General features: G+C 42.6%; 1 pseudogene; it reads left to right on the top strand.

Moving 5' to 3' along the window:
• Window positions 1-3,217: 3,217 nt before the first annotated feature.
• Window positions 3,218-3,311, top strand: LOC127485089 (U6 spliceosomal RNA; annotated as a pseudogene).
• Window positions 3,312-11,677: the final 8,366 nt, after the last annotated feature.

The raw sequence follows: 11,677 nt of genomic DNA on the forward strand, positions 1-11,677 counted from the left end.
TAATTCTAGGAACATACAAATTATTCTATTTAAATTATCAGTGAAATGGCTTGAATCTCCAAAAAATATCCAATGTAATTTCTTTGAAGAGTGTTAAAATTAACTGCTTTCTCTATCTCAATTCTAGTTGAAACTTTTTAAAAGCACGACAGAGTTATGGGTCCTAAGAGAATCAGAAAAACAGCAAACAAGCCTAACTGATAACACACTTACATTTTTTATATGAATATAATTTCCCCTGGTATGCTTTAAAAATAATGTGCCCCCCCCCCCAAACTCATGCAGGATTTTAATCTCCAAAGTCTTATGTTAATGGTATCAAGAAGCTGGAAATTGAATCCAACTAAGGTGTTTGGAGGTAGGAACTTTGAAAAGTGATTAGATTGTACTGTCATCATGGTTGGAGTCCCATGAAGGAATCTTGGTGGTTTTACAAAGAGAGAGACCACACAGACGCAGACATGCGTGTCCCAGCCGTGATAAGGTGCAGTCAAGTGAGGCTATCTCCAAAGCCTAGGTCATGCTACTTGGACTCTGAACCTCCAGAGTTGTGAGCCAAACCAAACTCCTTTTTTTTTTATAAAGTAGCCTGCCTGGGGTATTTTGTGACAGTAATGAAAAGCTGCCTGAAAAAGCCCCCATTTCTCATTTTCTAAGAGTGAGGGTCTGAGAATGCCTGGGTTCTGTTCTGTTCTGCTGTTCAGCAGTCTGAAATGCCCACACCTTCCTAAAGTCGCTAACCAGAATTATAGAGCAGTCAGTGGCAAAAAAGAGCTGAGACTTAAGTGCAAACACTTCTCATTGCCTTTAGCAATTCCTCTTGCTCCAGGAAAGTAAGACCACGTTGTGTGTTTATGAGAGACAAGGAAGCAGAGGGATATTTTAAACATTTTGTCGCTCCCCCTCTTCGTGGAGGAACGACACAGGACCCTGCGCTGTTCTTTCGTCTGCTCGGCCCTCCCCGGGTTTGCTGCTGGTTCTTCCCGGGTTGGCTACCGACCCTTCCACCTCCGTGGAAGGGCGGTTCCCCCTGCCACTTTCCCCACTTCCGCGGGGGAGCGGCACACCGCCGGCCGGCTCTCTCGGGGGTTGCACAGGTGTTCCTTCAGATAGATGTTCCTGGTGCATGTTGTCTCTCTCCTCCTTTATAGTCCTCTTCCACCAATCCCAACTCTGCTACCCACACGCCGAGTACGCTGCTCTCCTCCAATCAGGAGCAAGATCAGCTTCTGCAGCTCAGTCAATCAAGTTGGCGAGAGGCAGCTGTATAGAAGCTGTTTACTCCCTTCTCAGCGCCATATTGTGGGAGAGCAGATGCATAGAATAAGTCTTAATTCCAGTAACAGTCTAGTCTGAGTTGCTCCCCACACATTTGAATGAGAGACGATATTATGCCCATTTCAACTCTGGCATCTTCCACTGTCATTCCTAGGCTGAAGAAGGCAGACACCACAGGGTTTGGTAAGGATCCTCGTGTCTTCCTCACTACAGGATTTTTGATACTTTAGTGAAGGAAATCCCTTTGAGACATCTTGAGAGATGGAGGAGAAGGATAGATGTACAAGTCACACACGAAAATCTCTTCCTGAGGCTAGCATTGTGGAGTGCCAGTTTGAGTCCCTGCTGCTCTACTTCTGATCCAGCTCCCTGAAAATGCACCTAGTAAAGCAGCAGAGAACTTGGACTCCTGCCACCCACATAGGAGATCAGATGGAATTCCAGGCTCCTGGCCTTGGCTTGGCCCAGAGCCTGCTGTTGGAGCCATTTTGGTAGTGAATCAGCTTCTCTCTCTCTCTTTTCTCCTTCTCCTCCTCCTCCAAATAATTAAATAAATCTTAAAAAAGAAATTCTATTTCAATATTCCTATCTGTTATGCTGATGGAGTTCTGGCACCAAATAGAAAGTATTACCCTGATACCAAAACCTTACAGGAATTCCAAGAAAATAAAAATATTGACCAATATCACTCATGACAATAAAAGTAAAATCTTAGCAAACATTAGCAGCTGAATCAGGTAACATATAAAAGTGATGAAATATCATGACTAAGTAGGGTTTAACCCAGGAATACAAGATTTTTTTGCTATCTAGAAATTAGATCATAATTTGTCATTGATTATTAAGCTAACTTTTTAAATTTCAAGTGTAAGGACTTAACAGTTTGGGGTATTGTGGAACAGCAAACCATAGTAATGCCATCTTGAAGCCTGCCCCTCCCTTCTGATTTCTCTTTTCAAGGACCCTGACCATTCTACAGCCGCAAAGTTTTAGTGCGCTCAAAAGTCCTTCTACTAAGGTTGGAAACACCAACAGGATGTCTGATGGATGTCCTCCCAAAGCTTCTACACTGACTTGTAAATGCATGAAATTTTGCCCCCAGGAGTGGGCATTCAGCCTAGTGGACAAGGTGCCCTGTCCCTCATTAGAGCACTTCAGTTCAATTCCTGCTCTGACTTTTTTTTTAAGCATCAACATCTTTAAAAAAAAAAGATTTATTTATTTATTTGAAAGGCAGAATTACAGAGGCAGAGAAAGGGGGTGGGTGTGGTCTTCTATCCACTGGTTCACTTCCCAAATGGTCACAACTGCCAGAGCTAGGCCAATCAGAAGCCAGGAGCCTGGAGCTTCTCGCCAGGTCTCCTAGGTGGGTGTAGGGGCTGAAGGACTTGGGCCATGTTCTACTGCTTTCCCAGGCCATAGCAGAGAGCTAGATTGAAGTGGAGCACCAGGACTGGAACTGGCACCCATATAGGATGCTGGCACTGCAGGCAGTGGATTTACTGCCACAGCACTGGCCCCATTGGCTCTGACTTCTGACTCCAGTTTCCTCCCAGACCCTGTGAGATAGCAGCGATGACTCAAATAATTAGGTTCTTGCCACACACATAGAATAATCCTTGCTGGACCCCTCATCTGTCCTGATCTGGAAGCCCGTATGTACATTGCCCTAATAAACTTGCCTTACTTGGAGTTTCCATCTCCACTCTTTGATCTCAGGATTCCTTCTCAGTTCAGGGGACATTAGATGCTCTGATGACCTTCTGACAGACAGTAATTGTGAAACAAAAATACTACATTTTTAACCTATGTACTCTCTCCTTGGAAAGATCACTTAATAGTCAGTTATCAGAATATCAAAATATAACCATAGTTACTTTGTTAGTGTTTTTCCATAAGTCACACCACCTTATGTGTCCTATATACTGAAAGCTTTCAGGTTCTTGCTTCGGCAGAATATATACTAAAATTGGAATGATACAGAGGAGATTAGCATGGCTGCTGTGCAAATTCATGAAGTGTTCCATATTTTTTTTTCTGATGGATTTATCCCTAAGGATAAAGCTAAAAACTTGCCATGGGACTCAAAATCCCATTAAACTGGGTGGTACTAATGCCATCTTACTAGTTAAAGTGATCATTTTAAGTGTGTAACTGATCATATAGATAGGAATAAGTGTCAAAGGGATCACATAAATAAGACCAGTGTCTGCTAATAATAATAGGAAGAATTAAAAAGGAGAGAATGATCCAACATGGGAAGCAGGCCACACAGCAGGCTCATAGAATGACAAATGCCCTAAACAGCATGCTGACCTCAGAATCAGTCCTTATGGCATTTGGATCTGGCTAAAAAGCCCATGAGAGCATTTCAGGCATGGAAAGTGACACTGTAGCAAAAAAAATGACCTACATGAAGGATCTCTGTGAGTGAGATCCCAGTGGAAAGATGGGGCCATCAAAGAAGGAGGTGCTTTTCTCTGAAGGGAAGAGAGCACTTCCACTTTGCTTATGGCTTTGTCTAAATACTGACAGTTTGTAGATTGAAAGGGCTTCCCTAGCCTTGGCAGCTCAAGAGCCTTGGGTGATCATTGATGTCATATATAAGAGTATTAATTGTTAAATCAACAACAGGACTCACTGTGCACTTGCTCCCCATGTAGGACCTCCATCCTTAATGAGTTGTACTATGAGAATTAACTGTGAAACTAGCCTTCAAATAGTACTTTATCCTTTGTGTGTCTGTGTGGGTGCAAATTGTGGAAATCTTTACTTAGTATAGAGCTGGTCTTCTGTATATAGAGTTAATTAAAACTAAATCTTAATGAAGAATGGGATGGGAGAGGGAGTAGAGGTGGGGTGGGAGGGTGGGTATGGGGGGAAGAACCATTATATTCTTAAAGCTGTACCTATGAAATTTATATTTATTAAATAAAAGCTTTCTAAAAAAAAAAAAAAAAAGCTTTCAGTTCATCAGTCCCAGTGACCTCTCTCTGTGGCTTGTACATGTGTTGATATTATTTTTTTTTCTTACTTAAAAAAAAATTTGTGCACTTCAGAGTTTGTAAAATTTATCTCTGTTTATGGACTTCAAAATTTAAAATGCTGTACCATTAACAAACATTCAAAGAGAAGAATAAATGAAATGTCTAGGTGCTGAAAACTATAAACACTAATGAAATAAGTCAAAGAGAATCTAAATAAACAAATATCCATGTTATGTTCATCAGTTGGAAGACACTACAGTAAATATGTCAATTCTCCCCAAACTGAATAGTTTTAGTGTTGTGTCTATTAAAAAAAAACTCCAGCAACACATATATTTTATAAAATATAAACTCATATATTTTATATATGAGATCATTTTAAAATTTATATAGAAAGATAAAGGAACTAGAATAGCTAAAAATATTTACAAAAAAATAGAGTATGAGGAATTAGTTTAATCAGCTTCAGCCAAAATAGACACAGAAATCAATGAAATAGAATAGAGAACTTAAAAATAGACTTGCACAAATACTTGTGTGCCTAAATGATTTTTGGCAAAGGTTCCAAAGCACTTTAATAGAGGGAAAATATCCCTTTCAATAAACGGTGCTGGAGCTATTGGAAATACATGGGTGAAAAGAAAAAACAAGCTTGACCTAAGTCTAATACTTTAGATAAAAATTAACTCAAAATGTATTGTTTTTTGTTTTAAAAGATTTATTTATTTATTTGAAAGGCAGAGTTACAGATAGAAAGCAGAAGAGACCCACAGAGAGAGATCTTCCACCTACTGACTCACTCCTCAAATGGCTTCAATAACCAGGCCTCTAGGCCAGGCTGAAGCCAAGAGCCTGGAACTCCATCTGGGTAACTGGTACACTTATAGGATGCTGGTGTTGCAGGTAGCAGCTTAACCCACTGTACCACAATGCTGGCTCCATGAATTACTTGAATTAATTATAAAGCCATAAAATTTTTACACAAAAAAGAAGAAAATCTTCTGGATATAGCTAAATAAAAAGATCTTACACGACACAAAGACATAGTACATAAGGGTAGAAAAATTAGAGTTTGTTTTAGCCCATTTTCTGTTGCTATAACAAAATACCACAGCCTAGGTAGTTTATAAACAATAGAGGCAGTGGTGTCTGGCACAAAGTTAAGATGCTTCTTAGATGCCTGCATTCCATATCAGAGTGCCATGGTGCAACTCCCAGCAATGCTCCCGATTCCAGCATCCTGCTAAGGCATGCTCTATGAGGCAGCAGGAGATGGCTGAGGTACTTGTGTCCCCGCTGCCCACATGGGTAACCCAGATGGAATTGCAGGCTTCCATTTTTGGTCTGGCCCGGCCTGGCCTGTTGCGGGCATTTAAAAAGGGGATGGGAGATTTCTCATTGTCTCTGTCTCTCTGTATTTCAAATAAATTAATTAAATAAAGAAATAACAAGGGCCAGCGCTGTGGCACAGCAGGTTAAATTCGCAACCTGTAGTGCCAGCATCCCACATGGGTGCCAGTTCGAGTCCCAGGGGCTTCACTTCTGATCCAGCTCTCTGCTAATGTGCCTGGGAAAGCAGTGGAGGATGGCCCAAGTCCTTGGGCACCCCTGTACACATGTGGGAGACTCAGAAGTTGCTAGCTCCTGACTTCCTATTGGCTCAGCTCTGGCTGTTGTGGCCATTTGGGGAGTGAACCAGAGATGGAAGACCTCTCTGTGTGTGTCTCTACTTCTCCCTATAACTCTGTTTTTCAAATAAATAAAATGAATCATAAAAAAAATAACAAATTTTAAAACTAGATACACAGGGGCCAGCGCTGTGGGGCAGTAGGTTAATCCTCTGCCTGTGGTGCCTGCATCCCACATAGGCACTTGTTCTAGTCCTGGCTGCTCCACTTCCAATCCAGCTCTCTGCTATGGCCTGGAAAAGCAGTAGAAGATGGCCCAAGTGCTTGTGCCCCTGCACCCACGTGGGAGACCCAGAAGAAGCTCTTGGCTCCTGGTTTCAGATTAGCACAATTGGGGAGTGGCCAATTGGGGAGTGAACCAGCAGATGGAAGACCACTCTTTCTCTCAGCCTCTCCTTCTCTCTCTGTGTAACTCTGACTTTCAAATAAATAAATCAATCTTTAAAAAAACAAATCTAGATACACAGTTATATATACTATGTATGCAAACACACTCTCAAGAATTATCCTGGGAAAATGAAAACTCATGTTCAATCAAAAACCTGTACAGACATATTTATACAAGTCTAATTTGTTGTAGTCCCAAATTGTAAATACCCAGGATGTCTTTCAGTAGATGAACTGTTAAACAAATTGTGGTCCACCTATACCATGGTATATACTATTCAGCAACAAAAGGAACAAACTACACAATCTGAGTGTAGTTCAAGAGAACTAAGCTCAGTGAGAAAAAAAAATCCAGCCTCTAAGAGGTTACATAATGTATGATTCCATTTATATAACATTCTTGAAATTATAAAATTGTAGAAATGGAGAACAGATTAGTGGTTGCCAGGGTTAAGTAGGGGTGAATGTGGGAGAGCAGTGAGACTGGCTATAAAAGGGCAACAGCAGAGATTCTTGCCATGATGGAACTGCTCTTTGTGATGATAAACAGCAGGTTGGGAGAAACATACCTAACACAACATTCATAATCTAATATTTTTAAATATTTTATTAATCAATCAAAAGGAAACCAAAAGGGCAGGCGTTTGGCCTAGTATTAAGACAACACTTGGGACATTCACATCCCACATCTGAGTGCCTGGATTTGAACCTTGGCTCTGCTCTCAATTCCAGCTTCCTGATAATGCACACCCCGGGTGGCAGCAGGAGCGGGATTAAGTAGTTGGTCCCTGCCACTCACATGGAAAACCCAGATTGAGTTCTAGCCTTCTGGCTTTGGTCTTCCTCAGTCCCAGCTGTGAAAGGTATTTGGGGAGTGAACTAACAGCAGAAACCTCTCTCCTATCTTTCTCTCTCTCTGTCTCTCCCTCCAATAAATAAAAATTAATAATTTTTCAAGAAGAAATAGAAAATCAACCACTAGGGAAGATGGGAAAGCCTCTGAACCAGCAGTTTGCAGAATAAATATTAAAGGCTGATAAACTTATAAAAAGATGCTCAACCTCACTGGAAACCAAGGAAGTAAAAACGAAAATGAGTTCTTAATCTATCAAACTGCAAGGACCAGCACTGTGGTGGTTATGCCACCGCCTGCAGTGACAGCATCCCGTACGGGCACTGGTTAGAGTCCTAGCTGCTCCACTTCCTATCCAGCTCCCTGCTGATGGCCTGGGAAAGCAGCGAAAGATGGCCCAAGAGCTTGGGCTCCTGCACCCAGATGGAACCCAAAAGAATCTCCTGGCTTTGGACCAGCCCAGCTCCGGCCATTGTGGCCAATTGGGGATGGAAGACCTCTCTCTCTCTACCTCTCCTTCTCTCTCTCTCTGTAACTCTAACTATCAAATAAATAAATAAATATTTCTTAAAAATCTATCAAATTGCAAAATTTAAAAAGACTAATAATACACAAAGCAATGTTGGCACAGTCATGGAAGACAAGGACTCTTTTTTTTTTTTTTTTGGACAGGCAGAGTTAGACAGTGAGAGAGACAGAGAGAAAGGTCTTCCTTTTTCCATTGGTTCACCTCCCAAATGGCCACTACGGCCAGAGCGCTGCACCAATCTGAAGCCAGGAGCCAGGTGCTTATCCTGGTCTCCCATGGGGTGCAGGGGCCCAAGCACTTGGGCCATCCTCCACTGCCTTCCCAGGCCGCAGCAGAGAGCTGGCCTGGAAGAGGAGCAACCCGGACAGAATCCAGCGCCCCAACCGGGACTAGAACCTGGAGTGCCGGCTCCGCAGGCAGAGACAAGGACTCTTGCAAGCTATTCTTGGAAGGTAAAATGGTCCAGGCTTTGGGGGGTACAATTTAATACATACTCCTTAAGATTTAAGTTCAAACATGGATTCCATATTAGGACTCTAACCTATGGAAGTACACACATAGATTCACAAAGATGTGTATATAGCATACTTATGGTAGTGTACTTCCAGTGCTGAAAGATTAGAAGCAACTTAAAAATCTTTTCATAAGGGAATGATTAAATAAATCAAATGGGAAACTGAAACTAAGAAAGAGAATTTTATATGATGACGTAAAAATTCCCCAAGACATGTTGACAAACCCAAAATGCGTTGCAGAATAATTTATAAAGCATTTATCTCAGTTATCTACTCATTATTTTTTTTTGAAGATTTATTTATTTATTTGAAAATCAGAGTTATACAGAGAGAGGAGAGGCAGAGAGAGAAAGAGGTCTTCCATCTGATGGTTCACTCCCCAGATGGCCACAACAGCCAGAACTGTACTGATCCAAAGCCAGGAGCCAGGAGCTTCTTTGGGGTCTCCTATGCAGGTGTAGGGGCCCAAGGACTTGGGCTATCTTCCACTGCTTTCCCAGGCCATAGCAGAGAGCTGGATCGGAAGTGGAGCAGCCGGGACTCGAACCACCGCCCATATGGGATGCCAGCCCTGCAGGCGGTGGCTTTACCTGCTACGCCACAGTGCTGGCCCCATACATTTATTTTTGTACCTGTATGTCTAGATATACAAAAAAAAAAAAAACCCTATTAACTCTGATTGTCTTTAGTTGATAAGAGGAATGGAATGGAAGAAGATAAAATGATAAAATAAGACCTTTTTTTCCCTCTCAATTCTGCACTGAAAAAAATTATTGTAAGAATGATTGCTTGTGAAATGTTTGTAACTACCGTGTCTTTACAGAATACATGCTACATGGGAGGCATTCAACACTTCCAAGCAATAATACTGCAGAAATTCAAGGCTCTGATACTGTCATCCTCATTACCATCCCCACCTTTATCCTTCACAACTATCAACACTGATATGCCTTCCATCAGAGAAATTTAAACAAGATTTACAAATAGAAGTCCATTTATTACAGAAGATACCTTGGAGGCAAGGCTGTAATTTCAAAATACAGACATAATAAATGGCTTGCCAGATTCTCAAACAAGTCAGGAAATGATGCAGAGCCAGGATTCCACTCTTGTACAAATAAATATATATACCAGCTCTCAGCACAGTGCTATAAATAAACCATGCCCTGGCATCACAGTCTCTCCCCAAATAATGGAGTGTTTAAATGACTTGCAAGCCTTCACTTTGTTTTTAAAAATTGCCTACATCTGGCATTCCTTTTAAAGGGATGGCTTTTAAAAGTTTAACATCAACTTCCCCAAGAAAGTTAAGAGAGTCAGATTGGTTTTCACCTTCTGACAGAGGACACCCCTAGAACACTGTGTTTTTCTAAGTGACAGCTCTGATCACAGTATTTGTCCTGAGAGCAATAACTAAGCAGGAGTACTCCTAAGTGCATTAGCTTGATTTTGAAAACTTTCTTAAGAAAAGGGAGTATAAAAAGACTTGAATCAAGAAAAGTGAGCCAAGCACCACCTCGTCCAAGAAGGGTATGTGTGGCCATTTGTAACCCCATCAGTTTATGTAGACTTCAGAGTGCTTATTTGCAAAATAAGAATAAGGAAACCTCTCTGCTTAACTAAAGCGGTTGTGTCAAGGTTCAAATAAGAGACAGTGAAAGTGTTCTAAAAGCTTCCAGATAAATAGAGTTGTTTGGTTTTTTGTTTGTTTGTTTGTTTGTTTGTTTTGACAGGCAGAGTGGACAGTGAGAGAGAGAGACAGAGAGAAAGGTCTTCCTTTGCTGTTGGTTCACCCTCCAATGGCCGCCGCGGCCAGCGCGCTGCGCTGATCCGATAGCAGGAGCCAGGTGCTTCTCCTGGTCTCCCATGGGTGCAGGGCCCAAGCACTTGGGCCATCCTCCACTGCACTCCCTGGCCACAGCAGAGAGCTGGCCTGGAAGAGGGGCAACCGGGACAGAATCCGGCGCCTCGACCGGGACTAGAACCCGGTGTGCCAGCACCACAAGGTGGAGGATTAGCCTAGTGAGTCGCGGCGCCGGAGAAGCCAGAGTTCTTGAAACCAGTACACTGCCTGCTCCCTCCCTCAAAATATAAAAAATGACCTGAGTTCCTCTATTCGACTCTGTCAATTTTGGGCCCAATAATTTGTTTTCTGCCCTTGGCGGACAGTTCCCAACTGCTGTGTCTAGAAGAGAAGAATGTGACCCTTAGTTGTGAGGTGTGTCATGATTTAAAGTGACAAAGTGATAAGCCTGTATACTAGAGCTGTTACCAGGTGATCCTGCACCATCCCAGAGCTGTTCCTCCTTCAGTATCTGCCACCATCCTGTTCTGAGTGAAGTACCCTCTCCTCCAGTCTCTGCAGCTCACCTGACCCTGCTCTTCCTGAACCACAGCCACAGCCACTTTCAAAGGCACACAGTCAGGCAATTGCCCAAATCACTGATCCATAAGGGCCCTGAAATATCACTGTAATAATTAGTAACTACAGAGCTAATTAAGTTTTCTACAAACAAATTCATATACAGGTGGAAGAACATAAATTTACCCTTGCTTGAATCACAGTTCAGGGAAATGGAAACTAAAAACAATCATTTTGATCTAACATTTATTGATGCTTATTACATAACATATCCTTTTCTAAGCACTTTTTGGTTTTGTTTTGTCTCATTTTTAAGATTTGTTTATCTGGGCCGGTGCTGTGGCATAGTGGGTAGAGCTTCCACCTGTGACACTGGCATCCCATGTGGGCACTGGTGTGTGTCCCAGCTGCTCCACTTCCAACCCAGATCTCTGCTGATGGCCTGGGATAAGAAGTTAAGAATGGCCTAAGTGTTTGGGCCCCTGTCACCCAAGTAGGAGACACAGATGAAGCTCCTGCCTCCTGGCTTCCGTCAGACCCAGCCCTGGCCATTATGGCCATCTAGGGAAACAGTAGATGGAAGATTCTTTCTCTCTCTCTCTCTTTCTGCCTTTCAAATAAATTATCTTTTTAAAATATTTATTTATAGCCGGCGCCACGGCTCACTAGGCTAATCCTCCACCTTGCGGCGCCGGCACACCAGGTTCTAGTACCAGTCGGGGCGCCGGATTCTGTCCCGGTTGCCTCTCTTCCAGGCCAGCTCTCTGCTGTGGCCAGGGAGTGCAGTGGAGGATGGCTCAGGTACATGGGCCCTGCACCCCATGGGAGACCAGGATAAGCACCTGGCTCCTGCCTTCGGATCAGCGTGGTGCGCTGGCTGCAGCGCACCGGCCGCAGCACCCATTGGAGGGTGAACCAATGGCAAAGGAAGACCTTTCTCTCTGTCTCTCTTTCTCACTGTCCACTCTGTCCAAATATATATATATATATATTTGTTTATTTGAAATGCAGAATGATGGGGGTTGAGGGGAAAACACAGAGAGAGAAAGAGCCCCAAGTACTTGGGCCATCTTCCACC

The sequence above is a fragment of the Oryctolagus cuniculus genome, chromosome 1 (genome assembly GCF_051225735.1).
Source record: "Oryctolagus cuniculus isolate XC-2025 breed Fujian yellow rabbit chromosome 1, ASM5122573v1, whole genome shotgun sequence".
NCBI classification, from domain to species: domain Eukaryota; kingdom Metazoa; phylum Chordata; class Mammalia; order Lagomorpha; family Leporidae; genus Oryctolagus; species Oryctolagus cuniculus.